General features: G+C 37.5%; 1 long non-coding RNA gene across 1 annotated transcript; it reads left to right on the forward strand.

The window, feature by feature from the left end:
- Window positions 1–1,991: 1,991 nt before the first annotated feature.
- LOC133424862 (uncharacterized) lies at window positions 1,992–3,350 on the forward strand. Its single transcript, XR_009770920.1, has 3 exons — window positions 1,992–2,146; window positions 2,841–2,912; window positions 3,217–3,350. It is a non-coding gene; the product is annotated as an uncharacterized LOC133424862 (long non-coding RNA).
- The last annotated feature ends 2,372 nt before the right edge of the window (window positions 3,351–5,722 follow it).

A 5,722-nucleotide genomic window follows, 5' to 3' on the forward strand; every position in this document is an offset into this window, starting at 1 on the left:
GTACAGTCAGAATGATGTTTGTGGATGAAAAGGATCATTGATGAACAAAATGTTGATAAATAATCATCTGCATCAATGTGCAGACTTCTTTTATTTATCCAAATATTCCAACAACAGCTGATGGAAACTCAGAATACTTTGCGTCTGTTTTTGTCACAATGTGAATAAAGTTTAGAGGGAAACTTTTGAGTCCTTTGCAAGGACAAACCCTCCGTGACGTCACTCTCTGGTTTTGTAATTATTGGTGTTTGAGTCCAGTATCTGGGGTGCAGGAACTGACTCCACCCAACAGAAATGAATCCTAAAGTCAGCAGAACAGAGCTGTTTTAGTTGAATGTTTTAAACTGTGATGCTGACTAACGTTACATCACATGATGTTACTGAAGCCTCTGAAATGTGAACCTCCGCTGCTCCCCGGGGGTCCTGCTGGTAGCTCCTCCTGGTCGGATCTAGTCAGCAACAATACATGTTTTTCTCTCTGTAACTTCACATTTGAAGGTTTCTGTGTTTGATTCAGTTTCACAAGTCTGATGGTTCCTCTTAGTCCATCATGTTGTTGCTCGTTGGCACAATCTGTTTGTAATCATTTTAAAATTAAATGTATGTTTGTATTATGAGTTAAAAGTTGTTTCTTATATTTTATAGGAGAACCAGGAACGTTTCGTCAGCTGTGTGTTGGAAAACCCTGTCAGCTTTAATCAGAGTGAAAACCTGCCCAACCCTCTAATCAGTAGTGAGTTTTTACACATCAGTGTTTGTTCATGTCATCAATTCTCTCAGAGGAGTCGAGATGTGATTAAACATTGAAATACACTGTAATCAAATTTAAATGTTTATTTTTTTGTAGGAGATGGAGTTGATTCAACCCCTGTTATACTGGGAGTTGTTGTGGCTTTCCTGATTATCCTGATTATCCTGATTATCCTGGTTCTCCTGTGGTTTCTGAAAAGAAGTAAGTTCTCACTTAACATGACATTTATAAAATATGCTTTAGTCTGTCATCATTATAAACACATACATCTTTTATAAATATATATATATTTAAACTTGACTATAAACTAAAGTGAAGATGAGGATGCCAGAGAGTGTCAGGATGTGGTTGGCGTAGGACCCAGATGCAGGAGACCAGAAGGCAGGAGTTCCAAAAAGTAGGGAATTATTCGTCCAAAACCAAAACGCCTCCCATGATGCTCTGGGGCCTCCCATCATGCCCCGGGGCAATTACGCGAATATTAATATAATATGTATTAATATAATATATAAATTAATGTATATTATTACATGTATAGTATTACATATATTATTAATGTATTAATATAATATAATTACATAATATATATTAATATAATACATCCGTGGAATACACGGACACGGCTGTGACGTCAGCCGTGACGTCACGCCCAGAAAGAGACTTTTCTTTGACTTTTCTGGCCGTTATAAAACATTTTTGACGGATATAAAGTCCATGACTTAAAAATATAGAATACAAAGATTAGTAATTGCCGGTGATTACAGCTGGAGGTTCCTGTGAACAGTTTTAGAGGCTTCTCTTTTACTATTGCGGTCTATGGGAAAAAAGCTTTCTGGGCCGCATGGGATTTTTGGTTGCAGTACCGCGGCTGGCCACTGGAAAAAAACGGCGCGCCTTCTGACTGCCAGACCCGGGGGCTGGTGCAGACGATCAGGGCAGATGGGAAACAGGAAAGTCAAACCAGAACAGAAACACAAAGACACGGGTTTCAAAATAAAACAGGAAGTATCAAACCATGACAGAGAGATGAAGTTTAAACCACCTACATGCCTGGCCAGACTTTCTTTCTTTCTTTTGTCAGCAACATTGATACTCAGCTAATAATGTGATCATTTATAACATATATAGCCCCAATGAGTCCACATGTTATCATTTAATTACATTATAATGTAATTAAATGATAACATTTATAGCCCCAATGAGTCCACATTTTAGAAGCTGATTCAAGTCTCTCATGACGGTTCTTTAAATGCTTGACATAAATGTGTCGCATCAACAGTAGCTGCTGAATTCAATGTTATTGACAGAAACCAGTGTGACGTTGTGGTTTTAAATCTTTGACAGAGGAGAAGCTGAAAGCTGATGAACAGAACAAGACGGGAAGGAAAGAACCTGGTGAGTAAAATGTTTCCTTATCCAACAGAAAAAACCTCAGCACCAAATATACACATTAGCTGTAGTTTTAGTTTGTAAATCATGACTCTTGAGTAATTTGGGTAATTTCTGCTTAAAAACACTACAGACTTCCTTTTATGCAACAATCAGTAACCAACGGGAAGTGTTTCAGATATTTGATGCTTGTTTTTATTGTTTCAAAGGGCGGATATCATTAATACTAGCAGACAAACAAACACACTACCCAGGGATGAACAACAGATCTGGTGACAAAAGCTTTGTCAAAGAGAGTTGATGATCAGATCCATGACTGGAAGGGTTAATTAATGATTGACCATCATTAATTAATTTCCTTTCTCAGATTTATAAAGTATTTTTGAATTTGAATTGAATTAACAGAGTTGTTTGCTTTGAAGCCTCCGATCAGCACTCTACAAGCTTATCTGCCACGTAGCCATATATTTGCTTGGTCTCCAGTGCCTGCTGTCAGGAAAATACCCAGTTACTCGCACTCTACAATAAAACAGGAGATGTAGAGACAAACTGCCTTTGTTGTCATTGTTGTTAACTATATACAACAAAATTGTAGGTACCATTCTAAAGATGCATTAAAAAAAACTAATATTGATGTAGAAAACATAAAACTGGAAAACCAGGAATGTCCCAGTGTGACGTTTTGTTGAATCTTTGACAGACGAACCAACAGTTGATCTGGAGCTGATGCAGGTCACTGTGGATGATGATGACGACGACAACAGTGGATCTGGTGAGTAAATGTTTTCTCATCCAACAGGACATTAAATCTCAGCACCACATTTACTACACGCTGACTTTGACATTTAGACCCCAAATTACGACAAAGTGAGACAAAAGTGCATATTCTTTTGTTTAAGCCTTTTTACCAAATACAACCCCAACTACAAATAAGTTGGAATGCCGTGTAAAATTTAATAAAACAAAATGTAATGATTTGCAAATCTCATCAACTGGGATTTTATTCCCAGTAGAACATAAACAACATATCAGATGCTGAAACTGAGACGTTTTTCTCATTATTTGTTTTACTTCAGAATCAGATCACTAGAAGGAGAAGCAGCTGCTGAGGACCAGAGGATAAACCTCCACCTGCTGAACCTCATCATCTTCAGGACTTCACTGCTGAGAGCTGACCTGGTTCAAGAAGATGTTGCAACAGCTGTTGAACAGAAACGGCAGCAAAGACTGTACATTCATGTGCGAATACTTTATCTCAAGTTATGAAGGATTTTATCTGCAGTGCAAACTTTACTCACATTTTCTTGCTGCTTAAGAGCTGTTTGATTTCATGGCTCTTCTATTTATTGGAGATGTTACATTTGGGGTTCAGCCAAGATTTGTATTGTAAACTTTTCAAACGTGTTATTACTCGGCTACTCCTTTCATTTCTGTCTGAGTTCAGTGCTCTTACTTTAGAAAATAGAAAATCATTTAAAACAAATCATTTCATTTTTTTTTAGAAAACATAATTTCATTCCTTTTCAGAGTATCATAAAATATAATATGGCAAAATACAATATGGCAGCTGCGGCTACAAACGTAGCTACCACCACCAGTGAAGATGTGAATGAATGAATAATGATCTCTGTAAAGCGCTCTGGGTGCCTTGAAGGGCGCTATGTAAAAAAAACAATTAATCAAAAAATCTGCTAAAAAAAAATCCAGTGGTAATACCTCAGTAGGGGGAGTCGCGCTCCTCTGCTCTACGCTGTGTTAGTCTTTTATACCTCTTCCCTCACTATTTTTCCCTGTTTAAGGTAATTACCGTACACAAAGCACTATAAACTTAGCGTTGTTGATGATTGTTATTCTGTCATTGTTGTTTATTTTAAGTGAATCAATGTGAATTGAGTTATTTTATATTGTTTAAAGGAGCTTGAGGCTGTTTTTTTTATTTGCAAAATGTAATGCAAGTCGGTCCCGATTTTCCCGCGCTGGGCTGCGGATGTGACGTCACATGACGCTGCATGCACGTTCTCCCCGTTCTCCCGTGCCGGCTTCACTGTTGGCTGCAGTACCCCCAACGGCCGTCGTGGCGATAGAGAGTCTCATTTCTTAAAAGCAGCCACAAGCTCCTTTAAGTTACTGGCTAACTCTGTCATCGTGGGAGGCTAAGCTAAATGCTACTATTGTCTCACCACTTGGCGTATGACTGTTGCACCATTTTCATGTCTGTAAAGTGCATAGAAATAGTATTTCATCTGAGAGATTGTCTGTATGGTGCTTAAAAACGTGATTTCATTACTTTAATAAGTTAGTTAATGTGATAATTAAAACATGAGTTAAAAAAAGATAAATGTATTTCATTTAAGTTACAATCCATGTGTTACATTGGTTAAAAATATAATTTACATCATTAAGAAATGGATAAAGATTAATTTAGTTGTTGAAACTAGTCCTGAGACTGAGTGTGTTCTTACCAGAGAATAGCTGTGATTTTTTGTTGTACTTTGTATAATTACTCTTAATACAAACGAGTGAAGGCGAGAGCTGTGTTTGTCTTTTATACCTCTTCCCTCACTATTTCTCCCTGTTTAAGGGCACAACACACACCGGCCAGGACTAGAACCTGGACGAGCTGCCAGAGACCATAAGCCAGATCATCACAGAGAGCAGCTATCCACCTGTACGCCAAGAGTGAGCGAGACATCAGGGGGTATTCCAAGAAGGAGGTTTACTGGCTAAATTGGGTATGTTAACCCAGGGTAAATGGTAAACCTGGGATTTCCGTTCCAAAATGGTCAGGTTAAGTAAGTCACCATGGTAACATAAGCTCTGAACATAACCTGGTAGGGGGGTAGGTTTTATGCCGGTTTTGTTCAGATAACCCAGAATGTTCGGGTATTTAAGCGCAAATTCAGGAGGGCTGCTGCAACTTGTTACACATAGAAGCCCAAATTGTCCGTGCAATTCACTGTGAGAGGGTGATAAGGTATGACATTTTATCTTTCCTCGATGCGTATTTGTGAGAGTGCTACTGTTTTTCAGCAGAATCCCTGATTTATTTGAGTAACCTTCTCCATCCATACACTGTAAACCCAAAAATATTTTAGTGATATTTTTAAATGTTTTAAGTTTATATAAAATAAAAATTAAACTTACAGTTGCCTTAAATTATCTTAATATTATCTTAAAAAAATTAATATTCCACAACTTATAGTTTGGGAGAAATACACAATTTTCACAGTCTTCACAATTTGCCACATTGCGCAATGAATTAACTCTTGAGGACATTGCTCCTCCCTTTCAGCAGCAGGTTGACATGGCAGATGGTCACAGAGTGCGTGATCAAATCTGTCTCAATCATTTCAATTAAAAAAATACAGTTGACAGAGTTTTCACTTTTTTTAATTTTATTTGTTATTTTTTCAATTCATTTGCCCACTGTTTGCGTCATTGCCTGAAAAGAGACACGTTGTATTAAAGGGGACATATTATGGCATTTAATGTATATTTTAAACAGGCCTTGAATGTCTTAAAAACAATCTAAAGCTTGTTTTTTGTACATAAATCAGAAATTCAGCCTGTGGGCCATGTCTC

Source organism: Cololabis saira, chromosome 24 (genome assembly GCF_033807715.1).
Source record: "Cololabis saira isolate AMF1-May2022 chromosome 24, fColSai1.1, whole genome shotgun sequence".
Classification (NCBI taxonomy): Eukaryota; Metazoa; Chordata; class Actinopteri; order Beloniformes; family Belonidae; genus Cololabis; species Cololabis saira.